Source organism: Mesocricetus auratus, unplaced genomic scaffold, assembly GCF_017639785.1.
Source record: "Mesocricetus auratus isolate SY011 unplaced genomic scaffold, BCM_Maur_2.0 Super-Scaffold_2245, whole genome shotgun sequence".
Classification (NCBI taxonomy): Eukaryota; Metazoa; Chordata; class Mammalia; order Rodentia; family Cricetidae; genus Mesocricetus; species Mesocricetus auratus.
In genome coordinates, this window is record NW_024429180.1 from 4,047,590 (window position 1) to 4,075,477 (window position 27,888).

At 46.5% G+C, this 27,888-nt stretch overlaps 1 long non-coding RNA gene across 1 annotated transcript; it reads right to left on the bottom strand.

The window, feature by feature from the left end:
• Nucleotides 1–3,239: 3,239 nt before the first annotated feature.
• Nucleotides 3,240–14,198, bottom strand: LOC121137155. The gene is made up of 5 exons (XR_005874397.1): nt 14,006–14,198; nt 6,405–6,533; nt 5,988–6,085; nt 4,281–4,560; nt 3,240–3,418 (listed from the first exon to the last, which is right to left on the bottom strand). It is a non-coding gene; the product is annotated as an uncharacterized LOC121137155 (long non-coding RNA).
• Nucleotides 14,199–27,888: the final 13,690 nt, after the last annotated feature.

Consider the following 27,888-nt stretch of genomic DNA (forward strand, 5'->3'; position numbering starts at 1 on the left):
CGGGCCCAGGGGACCGGACCGCAATCAATTCTACGCCTGCTCCACCTAGTGGGTTCCAGGCCTGTGTATCCAGACACTCACAAACCAAACCAAACAACAAAGCAGCTTCTCCTACGCAAAACCTCAAAGGGTAAGAGGAACGGAGGGGAATGGAGGACACACAGAGGGCGTGGCCATGTCTCTGCCTGTTGTTACTCCTTGTTCAAGTAGGGCTGGTTGTCAGCCCTCAAACGGGCCGGATAACCCACATCTCCCCGGGGGAGACTCCCGGCTGTGGTTGCCCCCAAAGTATCAGACAGTGTCCCCCCAGGAGGCTCTGGAGTCCACACAGAAGACTCTATGCATTCCATGTATACCAGCCCTCTGAATGTGCTTGAATGTAGTGCCTTGGTAATCAAAAGGCCTGGCCAAAGCGAATCTGACGTATTCACAATAGGCCTAATCGCCATTGTACATGTGGCAATTATCCCTAAATAGGGCTTATAAATCACTACATTGCATTTACACTGCTGAACCAAGCTTGTAATTTTCCATTTCATTAGACTTATCATTGTCACGATAGGATAGTATAATGAACGCCATATACCCATCGCCTAGAATTTTAAAATGTTCACACTTTGACACGTGGACTTTACTATTTTTTAAAATGTAGTATGTAAAACAGTCTTCAGGAGTCGTGGCAATGTTTTTCCTGAAGGCATGAGCAGCATCTCTAGAACTAATATTTTCCTACATGCTCATGCTCATATGGCCCTCCCAGCACACACGACAGATCAACACCAACCTCGCTTAGCACCTTGGACATTCTGATATCGCCACTTGTACCTCAAATGCCTTATGACTTGTTTATTCGAAGCACCTTCCAGCCAGCGCTCATTTATTTGACTATTTATGGTTTGGTACGTACGTACGTATATCTGGCGATTGGACCTAGAGCCTTACGCATGCCTGACCACCGAGCTGCCTCTCTGCACCCGCTCTCCAAATTATTGTTGTCCCTTTAGCCCTAGTTGAAGAATCTAACGGGACTCACATGGAAAAACCACTGTCTTCTAGGTTTGCCCAACTGTTTGCTCATGGAGACATTGAACACCGGTCTCTAACCCCTACATTTATTGTAAACAAAGAGTTAGATAAAACTCAGTTTACTTTTTTTCTTTTTGGAAAACTACTCAGCTGATGTTTCTCTGCATCGTGGAAGATGGCACAGGGGCCTCCTAAGTGGTCCTCACAGAGAGGAGGGTGGCTCAGTTGGGTATTTGGGCTTCGTAGCTAGCCCTGCAATAATAGCCTGAAAAAACCTGCCCACCATACGGGACTTTTGTTCTCACAGCAGAACTAAGGCCTGAGCCATGGTCTCCCCATCTCATGGTCCCTCCAGCCTCCTGGTGTTGAGTGAAGCCTTTTCCTTGCTTTGGTTCTTCCCCACCAGTCGCCTGGGCTCTGCCACGTTGTAGTCCCCAAATAACACACAAGACGCTGTATTAATTATGAAGCTGTTGGCCTTGCTTGTTTCTTACTGGCTATCTGTGACTTAAATATTTAACCCATAATTGTTAATCTAAGTATTTCTCTTACCAGGGAAAGGGTCCGGACTTCTTACTCCTATGGCGGCTACATGGTAACTCCCTGTGTTTCTCATTCCCAGAGTCCTCCTGGACTCCTAGTCCCACCTATCTTGCTTCCCTATTGGCCAACAGTGCTTTATTGACATATACACAGGACTTCCCCACCACCCTGGCCTGCCTTTCCTGGGCTCTTCTCCACTGGGTTAAACGGTTATTCTGGGTCCTGTGTGTGCGCCACGGGACTGTCAAAAATATCTCACACACCCCTTTATTTTATTATTATTATTTATTTTTTGTTTTTGTTTTTCGAGACAGGGTTTCTCTGTATTGTTTTGGAGGCTGTCCTGGAACTCGCTTTGTAGACCAGGCTGGCCTCGAACTCACGGGGATCCGCTTGCCTCTGCCTCCCGAGTGCTGGGATTAAAGGCCTGTGCCACCAACAGCTGGCTTTCACACACCCCTTTATAAAAGACCTAGAGGGTTTCCTCCACGCTTACATCCCAGGAGGACTCATAAGAGCTGTCCATCAGGAGATGATCCCAGGATGGACACCAACTCTGCTAGCCCCTTGCCCTTTGACCCTCCGCATGACAAACTCCCTGCAGGGGTTTTTGTTTTAAGTGCCCGCCCGTGTGGATAACGATTGAGGGCAGGAGGAGAGTGAAAACCTTCCGGGACTTGGAGAGGTGGCCGGTCAACCTAGCGAGTGATTTTGGAGACTCTTTCTTGAGGCTTGAAGGTGTCTGAGGGGAGAGGCTCCAGTACGAGGGTCCATAATCCCGGCGGACTAGTTTTGGGATTTGTGTTCCTTTGGTTGCCATTGAGGCTTGCTTCCTCGTCACTAACGGGAGATGACAAGGTCTCACCGTGATGTGGCTTGTCAGTAAGCCAGTGTGAAGGTGTTCAGTGCAGAGCAAGGGCCTTGGGGGGGGGGGATGGCCAGCGCATTCAGGTGGCTGTGCTGCTGCCACGCCTTGATTTCTTCAATTAAATCCCCACAGGGGCCTTTCTCATTGCCTGCCTGCCTGCCTCCCCCCCTCTCCCTCCCTCCCTTCCTTCCTCCATCCTCCATCTCTCCCTCTCTCCTTCTCTCCCTCCCTTGCTCCCTCCTCTTTCTCTCTCTCTCTCTCTCTCTCTCTCTCTCTCTCTCTCTCTCTCTCTCTCTCTCTCTCTCTCTCTCTCTGTCTCTCTCTCTGGCCTCCAGCCTCTGCTACTGAAGCTCTAGAATTGACCTTTCTTTTTCCTCTGCCTGCTGTGTGGAGTCCCAGGGCTTTGAGGTGGCTCTCCATCTCTGAGCGGGCTTGCATTCACTTCCTGTATCCCTCAGGTTTAAGGTCACACGGTTTTACAGGAGACGGACTGATGTCGATGGTCCTGATGACCAGCCCAGAAGGAGGTGTGGAGACGGCACAGGAGCAGAGGGGTCACTGCCAGAAAGGACATTCGCCATGGGGCACTGAGTGGCTTCGGCCCTGGCAGAGGGCGAGTCCCCCGGAGGAGGCTCTTTTCTCCGCAGAACCCACCACCAGGCTGCTTGGCCAGTGAGCACCTTCTAGAGAAGAGCTCTGGGGCTCTCAGAACCCAGAGTGGCCTGTCAAAGCATAGGGCACCATGCTCTCTACAAAGAGAAAGATGGAGGGGCGGAGTCTTCCAATTGAGATTTTACTCCAGGGTAGTGCTGAGCGCTTTATTGATCCGCCCACAAAAGGGAGCAGAGAAAACACTGCACACTTGCTTCAGCTTTCAGACAGTCTTCTTAACTCCCATTTTTAACTTCTTAGTTCAGAAGAATCTCATCAGAGCAGGAGACCTCCTTATGCTGGATCAGGTTCTGTAACATCATAGACTAGCTAGAAAAGACAAGTCCAACACTTACTATTCTGCTTAGACTCTATCTGTCTGTCTGTCTGTCTATCTATTTCCAAGCTTAGATCCCATCTGTCTGTCTGCCTGTCTATCTGTCTAACCATCCATTAATCCATCCATCTATCCATCTATCTAGGGACAGGGATAAGGAAATTTAGGATAAAAGGAAGAGAAAGAGAAACGAATCTTTCTTCTTCTCCTTCCTCTGGAAGACAGACACACTTCTAACCCTCCATCCTTTGTGGGTAAGTTCTTATTCTGGTAAATAAAAATATTATATTTCATCTTGTATTGACCTCCATCATCATATCTATCTATCTATCTATCTATCTATCTATCTATCTATCTATCATCCATCTATATCCCAGCTTAGATGTCATGTATGTATGTATATATCAATTAATATCCCAGCTTAGATCCCATGTATGTATGGTATGTATACATGTATTTATGTATCTTCTAATATCCCAGCTTATATCCCGTGTATGTATGCATGTTGTATGTATGTATGAATACATGTATGTATGCCTGCATCTACTTTTGAACAGGGTAGCCAGGTTGACCTTCACACTCACTTCAGCCTGCCTTCCCTGGCCTCCCAAGTGCTGGTGTTACAGACGTGAGCCACCACACTTGCTTCTGGGAATTTTAGAAGCCTCTTGAATCACCAGACATCACCCAGTTTCCAAGGAGCAGGCAGAGAGGGACAGTGAGATGTTGAGGGGCTTCCCCCGCCTTTGGAAGATTAGAACGGAAGACATCTATCTTCACCACATGATAAATTACCAGCCGGAACCATTTTGTCCTTGGTCTTTCAGGACAACCCTACCTCTGCTGTCTACTCACAGGGTTCCGTGGAGTAGGGGAGATGGAAGACAGCAGTAGTGTAAGCTCCACGCTTCTCTCACAATGGACTTTGATGGTCACCCTGATCGAAAGTCATTTTTTTATTTTACATTTCGATGAAGTAATTTTATTTAGGTTTTGTCAATATTTAAAAGCAGTGCCTGCCCATCTCCTCGGGGATTTTGATCGCCCAGTCTGTTGACTCCCGGATGCCTGGTGGTTGTGACATCATCACTGACTTCCCGGTTCTCTTGGCATCACAACAAACACAGCACTGGGCCTGTGGGAAGGGATCAACCCTTGCTGGATTGAACAGACGCAGCTGGGCCTTAATATGCAATGAAAGATTCTGTATCTCTCATTACCTGGGTACTTTCTATGTGCTGGGCACACACAGAACTACAATTTCTTTACACGTGTGATTTCCCACATTTCCTACAAGTGTTTTATCAATAGCAATATGGGGTCCCCATCCCAATCCCCACTTAAACCCAAGGAAAATGGACGTTACTGTCTTCCCTCTAACAGGAAGAAAAGGTCCCAAGATCTTACTATAAGCCGACCAACCCTAAGCCCCAGATGTTAAAACATCAGCAGAAGTGAAAAGAGAAAGGGAGAGAGAGAGAGAGAGAGAGAGAGAGAGAGAGAGAGAGAGAGAGAGAGAGAGAGAGAGAGAGAGAGAGAGAGGAGAGGAACAAGGGGATAATGGTATCTTAAAGGGACTGGGTGTGTGGGGGAATAAATGTTAATAGTATCTTTAAGAGGTTTATAATTTCACCAAGAAAAACACACACAATACAACCTCATGGAAAACTCGCACAGACGTTGTAAAACAGAACGCAGCAGATTGCCTAAGGTGGGAAGTCTGGTTCGACCTGTAAGTACTAGGTTGCCTAAGGTGGGAACCCTGACTGGGGAGGGCCAGGGCTGGGGCAGGCAGATGAAGAGCTTGCCCCCCCCCCCCGGGAAGGGTACCCGGGCAGTGAGTATGAGGAGGAGTGCTGAAGCAGCTAGCTGCACTCTTTGTGGCTGGTACTGTAAAGGGGGCCAGCAGCGGGTGGGTGGGTGGTGGGGGCGACGGTAGACGCACATTGCCGGACGACGGTGGCGCCTGGCTTTGTCCAGGTGCAGAGAACCTGGCTGGGGAGCGGTGGAGACTAAAAACAGAGAAGGGTCCATGGGTTGGCGACAGCTGCGTGGGATGTGGGATCTTAGCACACTCGGGGGTGGGGGGGACGTGAGGTTTGTGCACTAGTGGTCTCTGTTCGTCCCCGAGGTAGCGTGCTGAAGAAGGGGCTCTTGAGACAGCAGTGGGCTGGACCATTCCTGGCAGGGGGGGGGAAGAGCCTTCTTGTCTTTGGAGGAACCGAGGAAGGAGGGGCTGTCTCCCCCTCCCCCCCCAGGTCGACATCCCCAGTGTGTTGGAGAGCTCCACGGAGAAGGCACAGGCGTTGGCCAAGGCCAAGGCCGGAGTTAGATGTGGGCAAATATTTGCTTTGCCTCAGCTGGAGGAGATGGATGTCTAATGAAGAGGCAGCATGACTCATGTCACAGAGTGTACCGACAATTCAGGAAAAAGCCACTCTGGAAACTGCCAGAGTGCCAGGCAATGCCGCCTGATGGACTCTTAACGGTACAGACACGTACACGCATGCCCACTCACACGTTCGTGGGCACTGACGCACACAGACGCACGGATGTACTCACACGCACAGATACACAGATCTTTCAAGTGTATGTATACGCATGTGTCCTTTGACGCGTCGATATGTCACTTCGGCTAGCCAGAGCTCTCCCGGGTGTGCCTGGGTCAGCAAACACAGTTAATTCAGAGCCCTTACAGACCCAGCTTTCCTATACGCAGGGCGGGCAGAGTGCTGGCTTGTGATTAGAAGGGGCTGCGGACTGACCGAGATATGTTCTAAGACAGTCGCAGTGACAGCTACAGTGCAGAGGCCCTGCTTCCAAGACGTCTATGACAGCCCCCCCCCTGCCCTCCTGGTGTGGGATCCTGTGTGATGCCTCCTCTCGAGGATGGGTGGGAATTGGGGGGGTGTTTTTAACTCACAGGTGGCGAGGTATCACTTCTGTAATTCTGTCCAGACACTATGTACAGACACTCACCAGCTTGCAGGTAGAGACATTCTTTGCTGCTTTTGAAGAAGGGTACCGTGCCGTGGACATGCAGGAACGCGGGTGGTGGTGACAGGGTGGACCGCACTGACCTTGCATGGAGTGGTTCCCTGCTGACAGCTAACAAGAAAAAACGGTTCCTTGGTCCCAAAATCGTGAGCAGACGAATTCTGCCAACAGCGTAAGATGGCTTCTAGACTTGAGGCTGGCATGGTTAGAAAGCTCCTTGACTCAGCCCGTGGGTCTCAGACTCACAGACCCCACAGAATTGCACAAGAGGGAACGTAGGGCTTGGAGACACCCGAGATAGCAGACATGGTGTTTTAAGCCACTAAGTTGTGGCAGTTTGCTATGTAAGTGAGTGGCAGCTAACAGCTTTCCGGTGACAGTCTCCCACAGAACTTCCGTAGAGCTGCGGTGACATGCTGGGGTCCAGACGCTCTTCCTAACGGTGTGGAAAGTGGTAAGCCTGTGTGAGGGAAGTCCCACATAGTCACTAGCTGGCTGTGTGGATGCGACTTAGGTAAAGACGTTTCTATTCTCCGGGGCCCAGCTCATTCTTTTTCAACTTTGACACGGTTGTCCGAGTCTGTGTCTGAGTTTCCTTCCGATTTTCATAACAGATTCTGATTCACGCAAGTCCTATGTCGATAGATTTAATGCTTGTGGAGCATTTACTGACCGGAACATGTTGAATATTTTCCTGTCCCATCTCATTTCCGCTTCAGAGAGGATCATGCTTTCCGGGTTTTTTATTATTATTATTATTATTATTATTATTATTAGAGTTGCTTGTAAAGATAAGGAAATCAAGGGTATCCTGCTCTGCTAACTTGAGCTGGTCCACATGGCTGGAAAGTTGGAGATCAGAGAATCCTGTTAGTTCCTTTCACTATGCTATGCAAGGCCAGAGCCCAGGGGAAGTCCATTCAATTCTTTAACTGGGACCAATCGGGAAAACAGAGATAGAAGCCTCAGAAAGGAGCTCTCGGAGTTGCCGTAATCAAGTGGAGAGCCACATGAGTGGTAATTCAGTCTGACAGCCAGGACCAAATAGATTCCCAGTGACAGCTTTGACAAAGTCGAATTGCCAGGCAAGTTCATCAGGGGCTATTTCAGAGTGGAGAGAAAGGAAGAAATAAGGAACCCGGGACTCCTTTCCACATGCCTGAAACACCGAGGGCTGAAATTGCTTTTCTTCTGGTGGGCCAAATTTGTCTCCTGAGCTACAAATATCTTTCTGCGATTGTGCTGGTGGTCCTGATAGCAGACTCAACACACCCTCAAGCTGAACTCATTGTCTGCACCCAGGCATACATTCCTTCTGGGTTCTCTGTCCTGGTTAAATGACATCCACTTGCAACATTTTAACACTGAACTCATTGTCTGCACCCAGGCATACATTCCTTCTGGGTTCTCTGTCCTGGTTAAATGACATCCACCCGTAACATTTTAGATAGTTTATCTTTGCATGGAAACACCTGGATCTGTTAGCTCCCTCCTGAGACGTGGCATGCAAGTGTTTGCCTCCTCAGTGGAAGTCGGATTTCTCTTACTGTCTCTGTTGGACTCTTCCTACAGGTGCCTAACTAATGTGACCTCCCCTCCTGTTCTCCTCTCCAAGGTTTTCAACACTGACTCCAGAGCAACTCTAAAAACGACAAATGAAGCCAGGTGGTGGTGGCCCACGCCTTTAATCCCAGCACTCGGGAGGCAGAGGCAGGCGGATCTCTGTGAGTTCGAGGCCGGGCTGGACCGACAGCCTCCAAAACAATACAGAGAAACCCTGTTTCGTAAAATCAAAAAAAAATACAAATGACTGATACATTTGAAAGCCCTTGAGGACTCTCAGGTCACTAGCGGGACACATCTCAAATAGCCCCACGTGTCTGGGAAGCCACATCCTTCCTGGCTTATAAATCCTGTCTGGAGCTGTATCTCCTCTGCTTCCTCTCAGTTCCTGAATTCCAATACTGTTTATTCCAGTCTCCGCCATCATACCCGCTTAGGTTACTCCCTGCAATGCCCTTCTGGTTTTTTTTTTTTTGTCTGCCTACTCGTCAATATTAGGCCCACTAAAATGTCTCATCTCCCACAAAGCCCTTTGGTGTATCGCACTTGCTCAGAGTAGAATTCAGACGGCTCGCCAAGAGCTGTCAGTCACGAAGAAAGCCACGCGCCTCACCCCTTTCTTGGGTGTGCAGCAGAGTGGTAAGAAAGGCCATTGCCAACGCACTTGACCTTTGCCCTGGTCTGCACGTATTCACATCCACGGACGCTGAGATACAATTCTCTGATTACGAAGGTTTGCGTTACTCACCTTCGAATTCTCGGTCGCCAACACCATAGCCCACGTACCGTCAGCTAGGAACTAAACTTTCCTGGACATCTGGTAGAATGAGGGGTTGGGTGACATCTTCAGCACTCTGTGTGTGAAAGGACTAGGCCACGGGGCACGCAATGCATTTAGAACTACGGTCCAGAAGGGACAGGCTTTGTGCCTTCTAGGTGACCCACACCCAGGACACCAATGAAAACAGGCTGACTGAGAGCCATGTGCTAACGGTGGTAGGCAGTACAGAAAAACACAGCCGATTCCTCCCAACTGCTTTCGGTACACACGAGGTATTTTTGCTCTTGACGGAAAATCTCAGTGGGCTTGGATCCAGCCGCATGGAGTAGACTTTATTTTTTTGTCAACGGAGGAGAGGCTTGGCTACTTCGGCACGATCTGAAACATGCCTGTGGAAGATAAATCGGTGCGTGGTAGCTAAAATATCCAAGTCTAGATCAGTAGGAAAACTCCATCCTCTCTTATTTATGTATTAGGGGATACGCTTGCCATGCAGCAGCAGGTCTTCCAACTGAGCAGCTAAGTACATAGTTTCACAGACCAGAGATCCCAGACTCTCTGGGAAATTCCAGTTCAGGCATGTCACAATAAGCACAGGGAGTTTTACAGCCATTCTAGCTCTTCCTGTTATTTCTGGGCCACTTTGGGGTATGTACGAATGTGTGCGTGTGCGTGTGTATATGTGTGTGTGTGTGAGTGTGCACATGCACCCTCCCCCCAGCCCCCTTCCCCCTTCCCCTCCCCCCTCCCCTGCCCCTGTGCATATGTATGTGCATGTGGGTGGATTGGTGTTTGTTTTAACATCCCCAACCTGGTTTTATCTAGAAATTCTGTTGCTATATGCCATCGTCTGGTGTGTAGAGTACATTGTGGGAAGGTAAGCTTCAGAAATACAGGGCATATACAGGTCCTTTATTCCTGATCCGTAGTTGCCTCTTCAAAGTCGCATTGTTAGACGTATTGCTACCAGAAATGGGATTTACTACACGGCTCTTGTTTTGAGCCCGGGGATCAAAGGACTAGACACAGCTCTCCTCAAGCAGCTCTCCTGGGAACACGTCTTCTCCTGCTCTTCTACAGTGGGCACTTGGGGAACCCGGGAGCAGCCCAAGTTCCAGCCTTACAGGACGAGCACTCACTTTCAGACGTGGCCAGCATCCTTTGTGTTCACGGGCAGATGCCCGTGGTGCTGTTTTCAGTAGCGCTGACAGGCCGGCCGTGCTGGCCGTACTTGGGCCAGCGTAACTGGGTTCTTTGGGAGAGACTCCAGTAAGTATGCTCGAAAAACAGATACGGTCGGTGGCTTTGGGTACATGGCAGAGAGAAGTTTGCACGCTGAAACAAAGTGCTGTTCAGACTTGTAGACGTCATCACGCTCCCACTGGGACAAATGAACCCCGGGAGGTGCCATCGTGGTCTGCGGCGTGGGAGCCGGGGCGGTGACACTGAGTACAGCCAGAGTCCTCGGCACACATGAAGGCGCTGTTCCAAAGAGGCAAGGTAGCTTCCAGCGAAGCAGAGAAGCCTCTGTGTTCGGAGGTTACAATGCTGAATGCTAGCTGTGTTACCTCCAAACAGCACCACGCTGGCAAATCCCACTCATTTAACCACAGGTTTAGGAAAAAAAAAAAAAAGAAGAAGCAGATCTCATAAATCCTTATAAATGTTGCATAGTCACCAGTATTCTCAACGTGCCAGGGGCGTTTGGGACTGGGAGACGGAAGAGTTAGGAGTTTAACCTGGTACCGATTAGCTGGAAGAATTTGAATGAGTCATTCAAATTCTCTGGGCTTCTTGTCTTCTTATCCACGAACAAAGGTCTGTGTGCGGGTGTGCTGTGGGATCCTCTCCACTTGGACGCTAGTCTCCTTCCCTGTGTAGTCCATACTCTGTGTTCATCATTGCTTGCATCAACACAGAGCAAACCTCCTGCTCTAAGCCCTGGGAGAGCAATACGATAAAGCTTATAGTTTATCCATATCGAAGACAAACTCCATGAGAGGAAGGGCTGTGCCTTCCCTATCTGAATTCGGAATGTCCAGCAAGGGTTTTTGTTTTGTTTTGTTTTTAAAGTTTGAATAAATTAGCACATGGTTGAATAATTTCTAGTTAGGGTGATGGCTGAGACCCATTGCCCAGCCATTTCCTGAGTCCTCTTACAAAAGAGGAGGGGGCCATGACACTAGTTTTCTTCAACTGGATATGAACTCAAGGGGCTTTGCGTGCTTCTCACGACGTGTGGATGTCCCTTCTCAACCCTATTGAGAGGGGTCTGGAGATGATGGCAGAGTTCTTGGGTCCACAAACGATGTCTGTGTGCAACAGAATTCCAGTTTTCCATTTACATCAAAGTTTGAAGAACGAGAAAATTCCTTGACACAAAACTGGGAACTGATTACTGTGGAAGTCCTTTCCTCCAGTGAATATCTGGAGAATAAAAGATCAAAAACCAAAGCAGGGAAGTGTGCCGGGAGGGCTGGGGGTACAAGCCTGGTCAAGTCTTACACTCACTTCTAAGAGAAGCAATTGAACTCGATGGGCTCTGGAAAAGTTAAATGTATTTTTAATGGTGACGTAAAAATGGCTCCTATCGGTATGATGCCCTGCAGTGTTCTGAGGCATGCATATAATTCATTGCATAGTGTTAGAGTCAGGTTAAAATCCCTTCCCAAACATTTATCACTTCTTTGTGATGAGAACAGGCAAAATCTTTCTTTCCCTTCTTCCCCTTCTTCCTCTTCCTCCCCTTCTTCCCCTCCTCCTCCTCCTTTTTCTTCTTCTAAAATGAGCTATATTGCTGTTGTCTCCAGCCACCCTACTGGGCAACAGCAATTTTAGTGACGCCCTTGTGATACGGAAAATGCAACCCAGCATTGTGATGCTCAGACTCCTAATCTTGCTTTAGCGACCAGAGAACCACAGTTGAGGAAAACTAAACATCTTCCTCCCTAGAAGTGGGATGAATCAGTTGTCGGTGAGCTCCAAAGCCTGTGTTTTTCTCTGGAACAGCCACGCCTGGCCTCATGCTCATCATAGTGCAGCAGAGTGGGAAACCTTCCTCCTGCCAGACTGGCCTCTGTTGGCCCGGAGGGGACTCCTTTACACTGGGTCACGAAGACACTTGGTGGAGAGTGCTTTGTTCTCTGGGTCAGAGCAGACATCTGGCCTTCAGGCCCAGAGTGTTACAGACTTTTCTCCTGGAGCAGGAAGGTTCCACGGCGGAACTCACATGTTGTGGTCACAGCCTCAGCACCCGAAGCCTGCTCAAGCCTTGAACACAGAACTGTGGGTGACAACCCTGACCTTCCTAGGCGGTGGAGAACAAGTTGGTCACTGTCTCTCCTTCTCCATAGACGGTCCAGGACAGGTGGGAGGGGAGGTATGAACCCTTATGGGGGACCAGAGATGGTTGTGGACCTTTCTTGTGGGGGCAGAGGCTTGGAGTCCTTCTTGTAAGTGTACAGTTACATAATGGCGTGAAGAAGGATGAGTCACCATCACTACAAGTTGACGGGGCACACACACACAACTTAGAATTTACAGGAGGCTCCTCTTGACGGAGTTGTGCGTGCGAATTAGCTGAAAACAAACAGACAAAAACAAAACAAAACAAAAAAACAACAACAACAAAAGTCCAGAATGCCCACTCCAAGCTCACATTCCCAAACTTGGAAGTTTGCCCTGGAGGCAGAACCAGCCGAGGCAAACCCAACAGAATTTGGATTTAGTTCTGGGAGAACTGGTCTTGTCCACTGGGGTCAGACGACAGACAGCCAGGATGAAAGTTGGGAGGCTTCACACTTCAGAAGGTTAGCCTTCCCAGCCTCACTGGCTGTGGAATCAGCAGACACCCGAACTGCCCTCCATCCCCAGCAGGCCGGCTGGCCAGCCCTAGCTGCCTGCAGGGGAGGGAAAGGGCCTGGCGAAAGCCTGAATCTGGAGAGAGAACCACCCAGTGATATTTCAGCATGATGGATTTCTCCCTGGGACCCGCAGGCTCAGAGAAGGCAGGGTTGCAGCCATCAAGGGCAGAGACACTTCCAACACCTAGACCTGGCGGCTGGGCCTGGCTCGGTGGTCTCCCGGAGAGCTGCCCTGCTGAGTTTATTTTGGCAGTCTGTTTTGAATTTACAGCGCTGCCTCTTTAGGAGGGTATTTTGAGATGCTCTGCCAACCTGCAAGGGCTCCAAGTAGCTTTTGTTTCTGTACTCACACAGATGAGGAGCTGAACTAATTGAGAGAGTGACCCAAATTTGTGAGTATCACAAAGTATCACACTTGGCCTGGATTCCTGTAGCTTTCGAACGCCGCTGTGTGCTCCTCCATTTGGAAGTCTTTTCTTTCTTTCTTTCTTTTTCTGGAGCCCTTTTGAAAACGCCCCAGCCACACAGAATCAGCAAATAAGCAATGGGGTCCCCTCTTGAATAGTCCGCAAAGAGGTTCAGGCGCGGAAAGTCTTCTAGTGGCTTTTGTTCATAGAAACACAGCTTGGCAAAACAATTGCTGTTTTCTTCCTTTGTTCAGAAACAGCACAGTTCAGCCTTGCTCCAACATTTCCCTCCAACGGAAATGATTTGGATGTCCCAGGGTCGGTCTACCCAAGGTTGTTGAGAGCAGAGATTTGCTTCGCAGCCTTGAGATAGTTGTGTGTTTTTAACTCCTCCAAGGATAGTTTGCTCACCCAGAGCCCTCCCAGCTATTGTCAGAATTTCCAGGAGAAAAGGAGAGGGGAGTTTTCCCTTTGCCCTCCTGCTTCTCTTGTTGTCCTCACTTATACTAAGACCTGGGAGGAGGCCTTTGAAGTAACAGGCAGAGCGTGCGGACGCTACCCCGGGGGCCTGTGATTGGTCAACTCACCTAAAAATGAGCATTTTCCATTTGGTTTCTAGACCCCCTCTCTCTTTTTTTCCTGTTTTCAGCTTCCAGTCTCCTTTATGACACACGGATGCGACAGAAAGATTTTGATTCCCTCTTTGGGAATTCTGCTTGTCATAAAGAGAAGTTGTGAAAAGGAAAAGGAAATCTATTCCCTGGGTAGAAGTGTAAGCAAGCAGTGGTCAGGCAGTGGGCAGCTTGGGTGTGTGTGTGGGGGGCCGGGGGGAGCACAACACTGGCCTGCTGGGGAGCACAGCCGGCTGCCGGGACAGAAGGCTTCAGGCCCTGGCTTACCAGTGTACCTCCAGCTACAAGTTCCCCGGAGGAGTGCCTGGCTGGGATCCCTCTCTCTGGCTGAACTCACCAGCAGGCTGGATCAGGAGAGCAGCACCCAGGATCGGCTGTGGCTTCTTCGTAGGAATAACCGGGGTGGTTTGTGATTGCAAATGTGTTGAGGGACTGTAGGGTAGGCTAAAGTCAGGATAAAAGGGAAATTTGGAGAGGAAAGGGAGACAAAGGAGAGGAGGAAGGAAGAAAAGGAGGAAGAAGGAAGGAAATAGGAAGGACAAAGGAAGGAAGGAGGAAGAAGGAAGGAAGTAGGAAGGACAAAGGAAGAAAGGAGGAAGAAGGAAGGAAGGAAAGAGGAAGTAGGAAGTAGGAAGGACAAAGGAAGGAAGAAGGAAGGGAGGAAAGAGGAAGTAGGAAGTAGGAAGGAAGGGAGGAGGAAGGAGTGAGGAGGAATGTCCACAGTGCCTCTGGGCTAGCTGGTCTGAGAGCTCAGGCCTCAGAGCGCTCAAGGCTTCTCAGACGATTGCAGACCCTTAGTGAAACGCTGGCCTGCCCTGTTACCTGGCAGCATGCACTCAGGCAGCACCTTGGCCAGCCCAGAGATCTGTGAGAACCACGCGGGTGCAAAGGACCCCTTTAAAGGACTGAGCCCTGCCTGCTTACTCTCTGTCTTACTCTCATCATCTCATCCTCTCTTTACTCTCTTCCTCTCTTACTTCTCTCTCTCTCTCTCTCTCTCTCTCTCTCTCTCTCTCTCTCTCTCTCTCTCTCTTATCTTACCTCCCTCTCTCAGCTCTGCACAGGTTGGTTACCCCTCACCCCCTTTCCCTTCCCTGTCCACCAATAAAACTCCACGTGGGACGCTGACTCACGGTCTGTGTCTCGTTACTGAGTAAGCCTAGACATTTTAACAACACGTAGAGCTCAGAGGTGGTTCCTGAGGTGCACAACTGGTTCCTGCTCCCTTCCCTTCCCCTTCCCTCTGATCCCTTTTCCTTCCCTCCCCTCCTCTTCCTCTCCCTCCTCTTCCTCCCCTCCTCTCTCCTCTCCTTCCTTTCCCTCCCCTTACCCTCTCCTCCTATTCCTTTCCCTCTCCTCCCCTCCCTCCCTTCCCCTCCCTTCCCCTTCCCCTCCCTCCTCTCCCCTCCTCTTCATTTTTCTTCCCCTTCCCCCTTTCTCTTCCATTTCCATTTAGCGGTTGACTTTGTATCTCTCCTCCAGGAAAACGATGATGGGCCGCCATCGTAGGGCTCCGAATCTGAATAATTTCTAGGAAAAGAATGTGGTGTTTAGGCCAACAGCATCAGCCTCTGTAGGAGGAAGTCTGATGCCGCCATTAAACATGTGACTTACTAAGTCTATGCTGCCATTAAACATGTGACTTACTAGAGGCGCATTCAGATGAGGTAATAAAAGGGCGGTTTACCACACCGCTAACCACACCCACTTTAGGCAGGACTAAAGACGTATACGGCTGGACGTAAAGACGTATAGGTACGTAGGCGGAACTACGTCACTAGCCAAGCCCACTTTTGGGCATGGCTAGGGGCGTTACGGGGGAAGGCATAAAAGACAGCGCACAGGAAGTCTCGCTCTCTTTTCCTGGAGTTCGGCTTCCGGTCCAGTCGCTAGCGGAGATCTGCTGGGCTTCTCGGGGTTTGGTATCTTGTGAGTAATTTTCTATATAAAATACTTAGCCTTATTTTCAGTAATTGTGTGTCGCGTATCGTTACAGCGTCAATAAAGCCAACACACAGGAGGCTATATTCATTATGAAGCTGCTGGCCTTGTTTGTCTCTTACTGGCTAGCTCTGCTTTAAGTAATTACCCCATAATTGTTAATCTAAGTATGTCTCTTACCGGAGAATAGTTCCAGGCTTCCTACCCCCAATGGCGTTACATGTTGACCCCTTGTCTTTCTCCTTCCCAGAATCCTCCTGGACTCCTAGCCCCACCTATCTAGATTCCTATTGGCCAGCAGTAATTTATTGACATATACACAGGACTTCCACAACATCTCCTCTTTTCTGTTTAAACAAAAAGAAAGGTCTTAACTTTAACACAGTCAAATTGTATATAACAGAACAGTTATCAAATATGAACATAGTTACAATATTTTAGCAAGATTTAAAGAAAATATCATCCATCCCATCCTTGTGAGTCCAAAGTTCCATATGTAGCTTATCTTTTATCATAACTAAGGAAAACTATAATTATAACTATCTGTCTTCAACTCCATCAAAGACCACAGAAGGATAATATATAAACACTAGGATTGACAGAGACATCTTACTGCCTGGACAGTCACCCGAAGTTCCTCTGTAACGTTGGGGCATCCATCTTCAGCCCATAGGCCACAATGTGTCTGGAACACTTCTCAGCAGAGCAGGAAATTTCAAACTGTCCATCTGCACTGGAAGTCTATCATTCATTTTTCTTTGTCCTGCAGAAAGTCTCGCGGACTCTTCCATGAAGCAGGAACCCTGTAAGACTGAGTTCAGCATTCACTTTCCTGTAGGTCCTGCATGTCCAGATGATACAACAACAGTCAAACAATCTAGGCAAGAGCAGTTTCTTGCCCAAATGGCTAATCTTGCCATGTTGAAAGCAAACTTTATAACGAGTTTCTTCGATGCCCATCTTCCTCTCAGACGTAATTGGTGCTGCCAGGAGCAGACATTTCTCATTGTCAAGACAAACCCTAAACCATTTTAAATGCCATGTTCTGAAGGTCTTTGAGAGGTTTGAAGACTGTCCATCTCAAATATATTTCTGTATATCTAGAAACCTAACTTATGTAACTAGAAATTCTATTATAAGTAACTATCTATAGTCTGTATTCAATTATGCATTACGTTGTAAAAGATCAGTATAAGCACAATACTTAATCAAGAGGAGAAATATAAGCATCACAAAATTGACCTTGAATGGAGCTTCCAATGGGCTACTGCCCTCAGCTCTGAAAAAGCTGACTCTGTTATTACACACCTCTTAGAGGTAATGGCTGTTATGGGTATACCTAAAACAATAAAAACTGACAATGGTCCAGCATATGTCTCCAGTAAATTGGAACAATTCTTCAAATATTATAATATAAAACATGTAACTGGTATACCTTACAATCCCACAGGACAAGCAATAATTGAAAGGTCTAACCGAACCTTAAAGGAGATGCTTCATAAACAGCCAGGGAAAACAAAGACACCTAGACACAGGTTACACAATGCTTTACTAACGTTGAATTTTCTTAATGCTGATGAAAAAGGACAAACTGCAGCAGAAAGACACTGGACTACAGAGAAGACTTCTGAACTGAACCAACCGGTGTATTTTAAGGATGTTATGACCCAAAAGGTCAGAAGGATCGTGAGGCCCCGCTTTCACGGTCTGTATTCGTACTGAAAATCAAGATCAAGCGAGCTTTTGCCCTTCTGCTCCACGGGAGGTTTCTGTCCTCCCTGAGCTCGCCTTAGGACACCTGCGTTACCGTTTGACAGGTGTACCGCCCCAGTCAAACTCCCCACCTGGCACTGTCCCCGGAGCGGGTCGCGCCCGCCCGCGCGCGCGGACGGGCGCTTGGCGCCCAACGTGGGGCAATTCAGATGCCTCCAGTCGAATCAGGTGAAGTCAAGGAAGTGGATCCTCATTCTCTTTCGGAAGCAGTTGAAGATTGCTGTCAGGAAATCCCTTGTTCTCTGGAAAACTCGAACATTACTGTTAACAAAGAAATATTTTAACTTTCATATGTAAGCATACAGAAGAGGTGACAATAGGGAAGATGGAAAACCTGGAGGAAATTAGACTTTTCAGAAAAAGAAATCCATAGATAACAGTCCCTCATTTTTTATTTCTTCTGTCTTATATCAATGGCTCTTTGATATAATACAGAAATTCTGAATTGTATTTAAATAATATGCTTGGGTTTAGAGTAGGAGAGCCAATCCAACTCCAAAGCCAGCTTCAGTTAAATGAATGGGAACTGAGGTATGTGAAGAAATAAAGATAAAGGTGTACTATGAAAAAGCAATATAGAGAGATTTAGACTTTGATACCACACAGTGTGTGTTTGATGGTCCTCAGGGTAGCTATTCATTCTTCTACAGGAATCCATGTGTCCAGTATTCTTTGCTGAGTTTACCTGTGAATACAAAAAACAAAACACTTCTCTTTCCTTTTAGGAGGTTACTTTACCCATGGTGGACTATGAATTTGTAGATGGGATGTTATCTTCCTCCTCCTGAGATGTTTTCTGTTCTGATCGAATTTTAATTAATTTTGATGGAATCCAAACCTTTTCTTCTCCTGTGGAAACAAAAGCATAACCCCTTCCCCAACGTAACACATATCCTGGTTTCCAGACTGAGGTCATAACATCCTTAAAATACACCGGTTGGTTCAGTTCAGAAGTCTTCTCTGTAGTCCAGTGTCTTTCTGCTGCAGTTTGTCCTTTTTCATCAGCATTAAGAAAATTCAACGTTAGTAAAGCATTGTGTAACCTGTGTCTAGGTGTCTTTGTTTTCCCTGGCTGTTTATGAAGCATCTCCTTTAAGGTTCGGTTAGACCTTTCAATTATTGCTTGTCCTGTGGGATTGTAAGGTATACCAGTTACATGTTTTATATTATAATATTTGAAGAATTGTTCCAATTTACTGGAGACATATGCTGGACCATTGTCAGTTTTTATTGTTTTAGGTATACCCATAACAGCCATTACCTCTAAGAGGTGTGTAATAACAGAGTCAGCTTTTTCAGAGCTGAGGGCAGTAGCCCATTGGAAGCCTGAGAACGTGTCTATAGTATGGTGTACATATTTCAAACTGCCAAATTCTGGGAAGTGAAATACATCCATTTGCAAAAGTTCATTTCTGTGAACACCTTTAGGATTACAACCTGCTGGTAATGGAGTTTGATTGTACAATGAGCAACTGGGACAATTTCTTACTATTTCTTTGGCTTGTTGCCAGGTGATAGAAAAATCCTTCTTTAAACCTTTGCTGTTAACATGGTGTTTCTTATGAAATTCTGAAGCTTCCAACACATTACCTACTAATAAACGATCAATTTCATCATTGCCTTGTGCCAGAGGACCTGGCAGACCTGTATGGGATCTGATGTGTGTTATATATATAGGATGAGTCCTGTTTCTGATGATTTCCTGCAATTGTAAAAACAACGAGGTTAATTCTGTATTATCAGGAACAAATTCTGCAGTCTCAATGTGCAGGACAACTCTTTCTGCATACTGAGAATCCGTGACTATATTGAGAGGCTCTGTAAAGTCTTTAAGTACCATGAGAATGGCATATAACTCTGCCTTTTGTACAGAGTTGTAAGGGCTTTGAACTACTTTACTTATATTTCCTGATTTATACCCTGCTTTACCTGATTTGTTTGCATCCGTGTAGAAGGTAAGAACTCCAGAAATAGGTGTTTGCCTCACGATACGTGGAAGAATCCAAATTGTTTTCTTTATGAATTTGATTCTCTCTGTTTTGGGATAGTTATTACTAATACTTCCCAAAAAGTCACTGCAAGCTATTTGCCAATACTCATTATCCTTCCATAAGGAGGAAATTTCCTCATTCGTTAACGGTACAATAATTTCAGCTGGGTCTTTCCCAGTCAGTTGACGAAGCCTTAATTTACCTTTTAATATCAAATCAGATATCTTTTCTATATATGTTTTCAATTTTTTATTCTGTTTATGTGGCAGAAATACCCATTCTAGAATGATGTCGTCCCTCTGCATTAATATTCCTGAGGGGTATTCTCTAGATGGTAAAATAACCAGAATACAGTCCAGATTTGGATCCACACGGTCCACATGTGCTTCTAATATTCTCTTTTCTACCCATTCTAATTCTTTTTCAGCCTCAGCTGATAGTACTCATGGGCTGTTTAGGTCTTTATCTCCTTTTAAAGCCATTTTCAGGTGTTTTAAATCATGCCCTTCTACACCAATAATCGTCTGTAATTGAGAGATTTCTCCTAATAGTTTTTGAAGATCATTAAGAGTCCGGTAACGATCTCTTCTGATCTGTACTTTCTGTGGTCTAATTTTCTGAGCATCTATTTTATAACCTAAATAGTTAATAGAATCTCCTCTTTGTATTTTTTCTGGGGCAATTTGTAATCCCCAGCGAGGCAAAATTTCCTTTACTGCCTCAAACATCTTTTCCAAAGTATCCTTATTTGAATCAGACAATAATATGTCATCCATATAATGATATATTAACGAATGTGGAAATTTTTTACGAATTATTTCTAGAGGTTTATTCACAAAATATTGACACAAAGTTGGACTGTTTAACATACCTTGACGTAGTACCTTCCACTGGAATCTCTGTACCGGACGGGAATTATTATAGGTAGGTACTGTGAAGGCAAACTTTTCTCTGTCGTTTTCTTGTAACGGTATGGTGAAGAAACAATCTTTTAAGTCTATAACTATAATTGGCCAATCCTTAGGAATTAGAGAAGGTAATGGCATCCCAGGTTGTAGAGACCCCATAGGCTGAATTACCTTGTTGATGGCTCTAAGATCAGTAACCATTCTCCACTTACCAGACTTCTTCTTGACAACAAAAACAGGCGAATTCCACGCACTAGTTGATTCCTCAATGTGTCCAGCATCTAGCTGTTCCTGAACTAACTTCTCCAAAGCCTCTAACTTCTCAGATGTCATAGGCCATTGACCCACCCAGACGGGTTCATCTGTCAGCCATTTTAATGGTAGAGCTTTTGGTTGCTCTGTAGGTTTGGCACTAGCATCTTGCTTCTGCACAGCCTGTACGTTTGGCATCTGTTTTCTGTACTGTCTTACTATATTCTTACTACCACTAAGAGCTTGTCTATAATTCCTAGCTGATACAGGAGGAATTTTAATCTGCGTATTCCATTGCTGGAGTAGATCACGACCCCAGAGGTTTATAGCAATATCTGCAACGTATGGCTTTAACCTTCCTCTCTGTCCTTCTGGCCCAATAAAGTCAATCCATCTAACGCTCTGTTTAACTTCAGATAGGGTTCCAATCCCTAAGAATTGAACATTAACCTCTTTTAAAGCCCAGTTTTGTGGCCAGGACTGCTGATTAAGGATAGTGACGTCACTTCCGGTGTCCAGTAATCCGTAAATCACCCTATTATTTACCTTAACCGGAAGTTTGGGTCTATGATATTGTATAGAAGTTTGCCAATATATATGTTTTGTATCTCCTCCTGATGTAATTGATTCATCCTCTGGAGCTAATGTATTATCCAGTGCCGTATTATTTACAATGGGCAGTGGATCTTCTAATTGTCCTGGGAGAGGCTGTCCTCCACTGTCACTGGGAATGACCAGATAATCTTCCTCTTCGGGGCTCCATGGAGCCCCGGAAGCCCGTTTCCCTGCTGTAAAGATCTACCTTGTCTGTATATTGTGGAAAAGCATTCATCAGTCCAATGGCGCCCCTTCCCACACCTCCTGCATAGACCAGGAGGCTTAGGCCTTCTGTTTGATACATTCCTGGTAAAAGCATTATTTCTAGGAATGCGTTGTCTACAGTTCCTACTAAGATGTCCTATTCTACCACAGTTAAAGCATTTTGCATCTTTACGCCTATTTAAATTCTTTGAGATTGCCTTCCCTACCCATGCCTCTATATCATCACAGGTAGGGTATTTGGCATCCTGGTGCCTCCTCAAACCTGTAGAAATAGCTTCACCTACCCAAGCTCCTGTATCCTGACTTTTACATTCCAGGTTCGCTGTATGCAGGACCCATTCCTCCAAAGGCGCTGATCTTATTTTTAATGGCCAAATCACCTGCCTGCATTGAGGATTCGCGTTCTCATACGCCAAAGATTCTATAAGGAGACGCCTGGATTCTGGGTTCGCTACCTGTACCTCTACTGCTCTGGATAATCTCTCTAAAAATTCAGTGAACCTTTCCCTTGGGCCCTGTAATACCTTGGTGTAGGGTTGCATTATCTCTCCTGTTTCACAAACCTTATCCAAGGCATTTAAAGCAGCTGTACGGCACAAAGACAACATGTGCTCGTCATATGCAGATTGAACCTGCGTGTCAGCGTAAGGACCCTCCCCAAGAATCTTGTCTTGGGGTACTTCATGACCGTTCTGCAATTCCTGAATCTCAATTGCTTTTGCTTCTTGCCTCCACAAAGCTCTCCATTGAATTTGGCAAGAATTTTCGAGTACTGCAGAGGCTAATTGGGCCCAGTCTTTTGGGGTTACTTTATTTACAGTAGCCCATGAGGTTAGGAGCTCTCTGACAAAGGGAGAATGAAGACCATACATGACAATGGCCTCCTTAATATTTTTTAGATCCTTCATCTGTATAGGCTCCCAGTGATAAGCAATGGGACCATTTGATTGTTTTTTCGTTGCTGGTTTTTCTGATACAGATACTGGAAAAACCATAGGGGAACGCATAGCAACCTTAGGGAAATCATTCCGGCATTTGAGAAGCTTTGGGAAACTCCTGTCCTGACCTGTTGCCTGTATTTCTGATTCTGAAGTATCAGATTGAGCGTCTTCTAAATCCTGCAGTCTATTCATCATTGTTTCTCTGAGCTCTTGAAGTTCTTGGGACAAATGATTTTCTAAGGATGTCATGGAATCTTTCATTTTCTTACATTCATCATTTACATGTGATTCCAAATTTCTAATATTCTCATCCTTAGCAAGTACCTCAATAGCATGTAAACTGCCTTCAACAAATGATATTCTATCAGTTAGTTTACCATTGCTCTCAGACATGGAACAATTCTTTTCTGCTAGCATTTCAATTTTATGTTCCAGTCTTTGTAATTTGCTAGTGAAATCATCAAACATGGAACCGTGTTTGTCGTTAAATGTTTCCACATTATGTTCCAATTTTTCAATTCTATCTATGGAACACATTTTTCCTGAAAATAATTCAATTTTGTGTTCCGTCTCTTTAAACCTGTTCGTCAGACCTACATTATCATTTTTAATATCCTGAATATTTTCTACCAACCCTTTCTTACTCTCCTGCAATGAATTTTGCATTTCCTGAATCCTTTGTATTAAGATTTCAAAACTATCCTGCGATGACTGCATGACCTGTATAAGTTTATTCCTATTTTTGAGCCATTTCATTAACAAAATTATATTGATTATGAAGCTAATAATCACCATCGTGGGTAGGAAGTACCTTTCAGGTAGGTCCTCAACCCTTTCTAAAATCCCATCCATACAAAAAACAAGAAAATTCTTAACATCCTGCATCATAGTGTTAGCTGTTGACATTGTATAAAGCAGTTACGTTTGTTACCAATGGAGTAATTCAGGCCAAAATCAACAGGCTGCCAGTGAAAGAGCACGTGGCCGGAGTCAGCTGGCCGCCAGTAAAACAGCACGTGGCCGCGAGAGAAACCTTGGAATTCCGCCTAACCTTACCGGCAGGTAGAAGGTGCTGGTTCCTGGCGGCAGGAATCGTGCCTTGCCGAGCGAAGTAGTGAGGAACTTAGCGAAAGGAGAGTCCACGTGTGCCTGGTCGGGCCAAGAGAAGCCGCTTTTCCGGGGCGCCTGGATCCGGATTTCAATCCCGCTCCCGACACCAAACTGTTGGCTTTATTGACGCTGTAACGATACGAGCCTCCCCTGGACCCCTTTTAAAATGCGGGCTCTTAGGCCCCACTTATGCCTAGGAAAGGGAAGTCCAGGAGTCAGAGGCTAACAGCCATGTTCTAGCAAAGCCTTCCATGCAGTTGACCAAGTTTGAGAACCACTGCAGTAGAAGGATCCAGAATAAGAAGCAAGCTGCAGACACACTCGGTCCCTCCACAGAGCTTCTGGAACCCCCAGAAGCAGTCACTACTGGCAAGTCAGACTTTCCAAATGGCATTCTGGGTTCTGCATGAGTTTCTCCAGCAAGCCTTTCTAAACTTATCACGTGCTGCCAAATGGTCAGAATATTAACTCGGTTGGCTAGGGAGCACCACAGATGGAAACACAGCTAGAGGTAGTCCTTAAGACTCTAAGAACATGATTATGCTGGATTATGCAGTAACGTTTGTATGCAAACATATAATGTTCCTACGCCCCACACTCCGGCAGCCTCTCCTCTAAGCCCCGCCCCCTCACATTTGTCCCTCTTCCCCCAGTTTATCTCTACTTTCCTGTCTCTCGTGCAAATAGGAGTTTGTATGTCTGTGAAGCCCAGCAAAGATGATGGTCGATTCAATAGGGAATATAATGTATTTATTTTTGCCAGGACAAGGAACTCACACTCAAAAGGCTGGAGGGCCAGAAGTGCGTCCATCTTCCAGAGGAAGAAGGCAAAGCAGAGAGAGTCATTTCTCTTTCACTTCCTTTTATCTCCCCCTGTGCTAATTTCCTTATCTCTGCCCTTATGGGGGTGAAGAGTTTTGTGGGGCTCACCCCTACAGCCCAGGACCCATAACTGAGAGAAAACAGGCAATGCATAATGATCTCCAGCATTCATTCTTCCTGGATGACAAAAACTCACATTGTGCGTATCAGATGCGTTAGACCTGTTCATCCCTCTGTTGTCGGACGGCCTGGCTGGTTCCAAAACTTAGTGTTTTGTGAACAGATGCTGGACCGTGAGTGTGCAAGTGTCCAACTTGGCCCTTTGGGTGGGTCTGCTTTTCACTCATTTGGTTTTTTTTCTTTTTAATTTGAAACGTATACATTGGGGAGGGGTATGGGGCCTCAATATGTAGCTCTGGCTGGCCTGAAAACTTGTTATGTAGACCAAGCTGGTTTCAAATTCACAGAAATTCTCCTGCCTCTGCCTGCTAGGTGCTGAGATTAAATGTGTGTGACACCACACCTAGCTTTTTAAAAATGAAATAGAATCACTTCCTCCTCCTATGCCCTTTTCTCAAATTAGCAGGTTTTCTTTGATTATTAATGGTATACACATATTTGTAAGTGTTGTACAGATATCTCACCTACTGAGTATGCTTTTATTTGTGATATATGGTTTCAGGGCTGACTACTTTGTATTGGATAATCAACTGGGGGTTGGTGGTCCTTTTTTTTCTTTTTAGGAAATAGAGGCAATTTTTAAAAATTCCAGGTGATGACTTAGGTAAGACCTTTTTAGAGGTTCTTTTTTTTTTTTTTTTAACAGAGTCATTTTCAAACAGGTCTCGGGAGGGACTTGAGATGACACCGTTTTTTGTAAGATCCCAGAAGATGTGGCTCTGAGTTGCAGGTCTCTGGAGTCTCTCCAGCTGTAATCCTTCCCAGCCTGTGTTTAGCCAAAGTCGCTGTGTCCATGAGCAGGGACGTGTATGTACTAGACTTTGTGGGACAGCCTCTCTTCCCATCTTCCCCACGCCAGAGCCTGGGCCTTCCCCGAGGCCAGGTGTGATGCTTCCTCCTCCTCCTCCTCCTCCTCCTCCTCCTCCTCCTCCTCCTCCTCCTCCTCCTCCTCCTCCTCCTCCCCCAGACAGAGCCTGTTTGCCTGATTTACGTCACTCTCTCCCTATCTGGGTTCACTTGGCCAGTGCTCTGGCTCTCAGCCGTATTTGCCTGTTTGTGTTCCTGGGGTCAGAGCAAGTATCCCGTTCTTTCTCAGTCACCCCCTGCCTCCTCGCATCTCACACAACCCGTGGTACCCAGAAGTAGCCAATGCGTATACTGATCTTGCTGAGTTGAGGGGGATTGAGTGCAGGCACAACCATCTGACCGGTTTTCCAAGTACTGTAAGCAACTCCAGCATCACAAACCCCCACCGGCAACAGTACAAATACCACAGGCGGGACGGGTTGCCGGTTTCAATGATTTGGTGACCGAAGAGTCTGCGTCACACATACTGAAATCCACAAAGACAAACGATGCTGAATTTCATACTCCCTGGCACCTGTCGGCCATGCCATGAGTATTTGTGGGTTGACCATTGATAGGAACATTTCCAGACAAAAGGTCTAAAGTCTTCTTTCGTTATTTATTTATTTATTTATTTATTTATTTATTTATTTATTTATTGAGACAGGGTTTCTTTGTGGCTTTGGAAGCTGTCCTGGAACTCACTCTGTAGACTCACAGAGATCCGCCTGCCTCTGCCTCCCGAGTGCTGGGATTAAAGGCATGCACCATCACTGCACGGTTTTATTTTATTTTTATTTATTTTATTTTATTATATATTATGAATAATCTTTGTGGAAGCTTAACTGTCAGTTTCCTGCACCCATTACAAGGTGCTTTCATTTCTTTTTTTTTTTTTTCCTGCTTAAGCATGGTCTCCATGAGGCTGGGTAACTCATTTAAGGGACTCGGGCCAGACCAGAGGCAAGAAAAGGATCTACACTCAGACCACGCAGAGTCCCGACCCCCTACCCTCATCGCCATGTGAACAAACCCTTAATGAATAGTTCAGTGACTTAAAGAGGTCCGCACTTCTGCATAGGACACGTGTGTATTTCCCCTTTCTAATGAATATGCTGTTGCCTGCTTACCTCTACTTGGTGACAGAACCTCGTGGGGATGGTTAACACTGTGGTCTTTTCCCCAGGAAGGGAGGGTAGAGAGGACGAAGGAGGATAAGGCCATGAAAGGACGAAGCCTGCGCCAAGCATGCTTTGTGTGTTTGCTGTCCCTCTAAAAGTGACCCAGGGCACACACACAGGCATCGCTCACCAGGGACAAAGGCTCATGGAGGTACAACGTCCAGCACAGACGCTTCAGTCAATGACTGGAGAAATCCGTCAACCCCATGGCCCACCCTCTCTTCCTTTTTTATATATATATTTTTTCGAGACAGGGTTCCTCTGTGGCTTTGGAGTCTGTCCTGGAACTCGCTCTTGTAGACCAGGCTGGCCTCGAACTCACAAAGATCCACCTGCCTCTGCCTCCCGAGTGCTGGGATTATCACCCTCTCTTCTTAGTCATCAGCATCCTGACCTCCCAGGCTTCTTGGTTTCCTCAGGCTCTAGACCTTTGTGCTTGTGAAGCATCTCTCTGGAGCGTCTCTCTGGAGCGTCTCTCTGGAGTGTCTCTCTGGAGCGTCTCTCTGGAGCGTCTCTCTGGAGCGTCTCCCTGGAGTGTCTCTCTGGAGTGTCTCTCTGGAGTGTCTCTCTGGAGCGTCTCTCTAGAGAGCCTGTGTCCTTTTGCCTCTCGGCCTCTGCATTTGCATGTGACCTCTGGTCCCTGTTCTTCCCCCTTTGTTCAGAAGGACTGTCGATTTGTCACCATGGCAGACAGCCATTTCAGGTTAGTGAGTGAGTAACTGTTGGTAGATGTCCCCACGAGGGAAATGTACCTGAAAAGCAAATTGACAAACTAAATGGAAAATAAATGATGATTCAATGAATTTTCGATTGGTGTGGAGTTATTTCAAAAGGTGGCCCATATATATATATATATATATATATATATATATATATATACATAAAAGGAGAGCTGACTTCTTTCCTTCTTACCTAGCCCCTGCTTTTCCAGCCAAGGAAACGAATGATCATCGTGTCTGTAAGGCAGGAGACTCTTGGCCTAACCCAGCCCTTAAAACTGTGACTTTGGTTCTGAGTTGTCTCTGGCTCACCTAACGATGAAACTAAACATGAAGATTGAGCGCAGAGAGGCTGAGATCCCAGTCAACACATGGTATGAGAACCAAGACGCTGGACACAGAACCAGAGATGCTCGGGCCTAACGTGGAGAAGTAGAACTCTGTGCTGCCGCCGCCACCGCCGCGAAGGAGAGTTGAAATGGAGCGATGGAGTCGACGCTACCACACAAGGGAGTTGTCATGGAAACACTCCTTGGAGAGCAGGCAATTGGATTTTTGAAAACAGATTAAAGTGCGTCTTGACGGAGGGAAAGAGGTTAAAAAAAAAAAAAAAGATGAAGTCAGACACTGAAGACAGAGATGGAGTGGAGCCACGTGGCCCTTGTGTGGACGAAAGAACTCATCACTGTTATGAGACAGAACACGACAGGCTCTTGAGGCCGATCTGTCCAGCC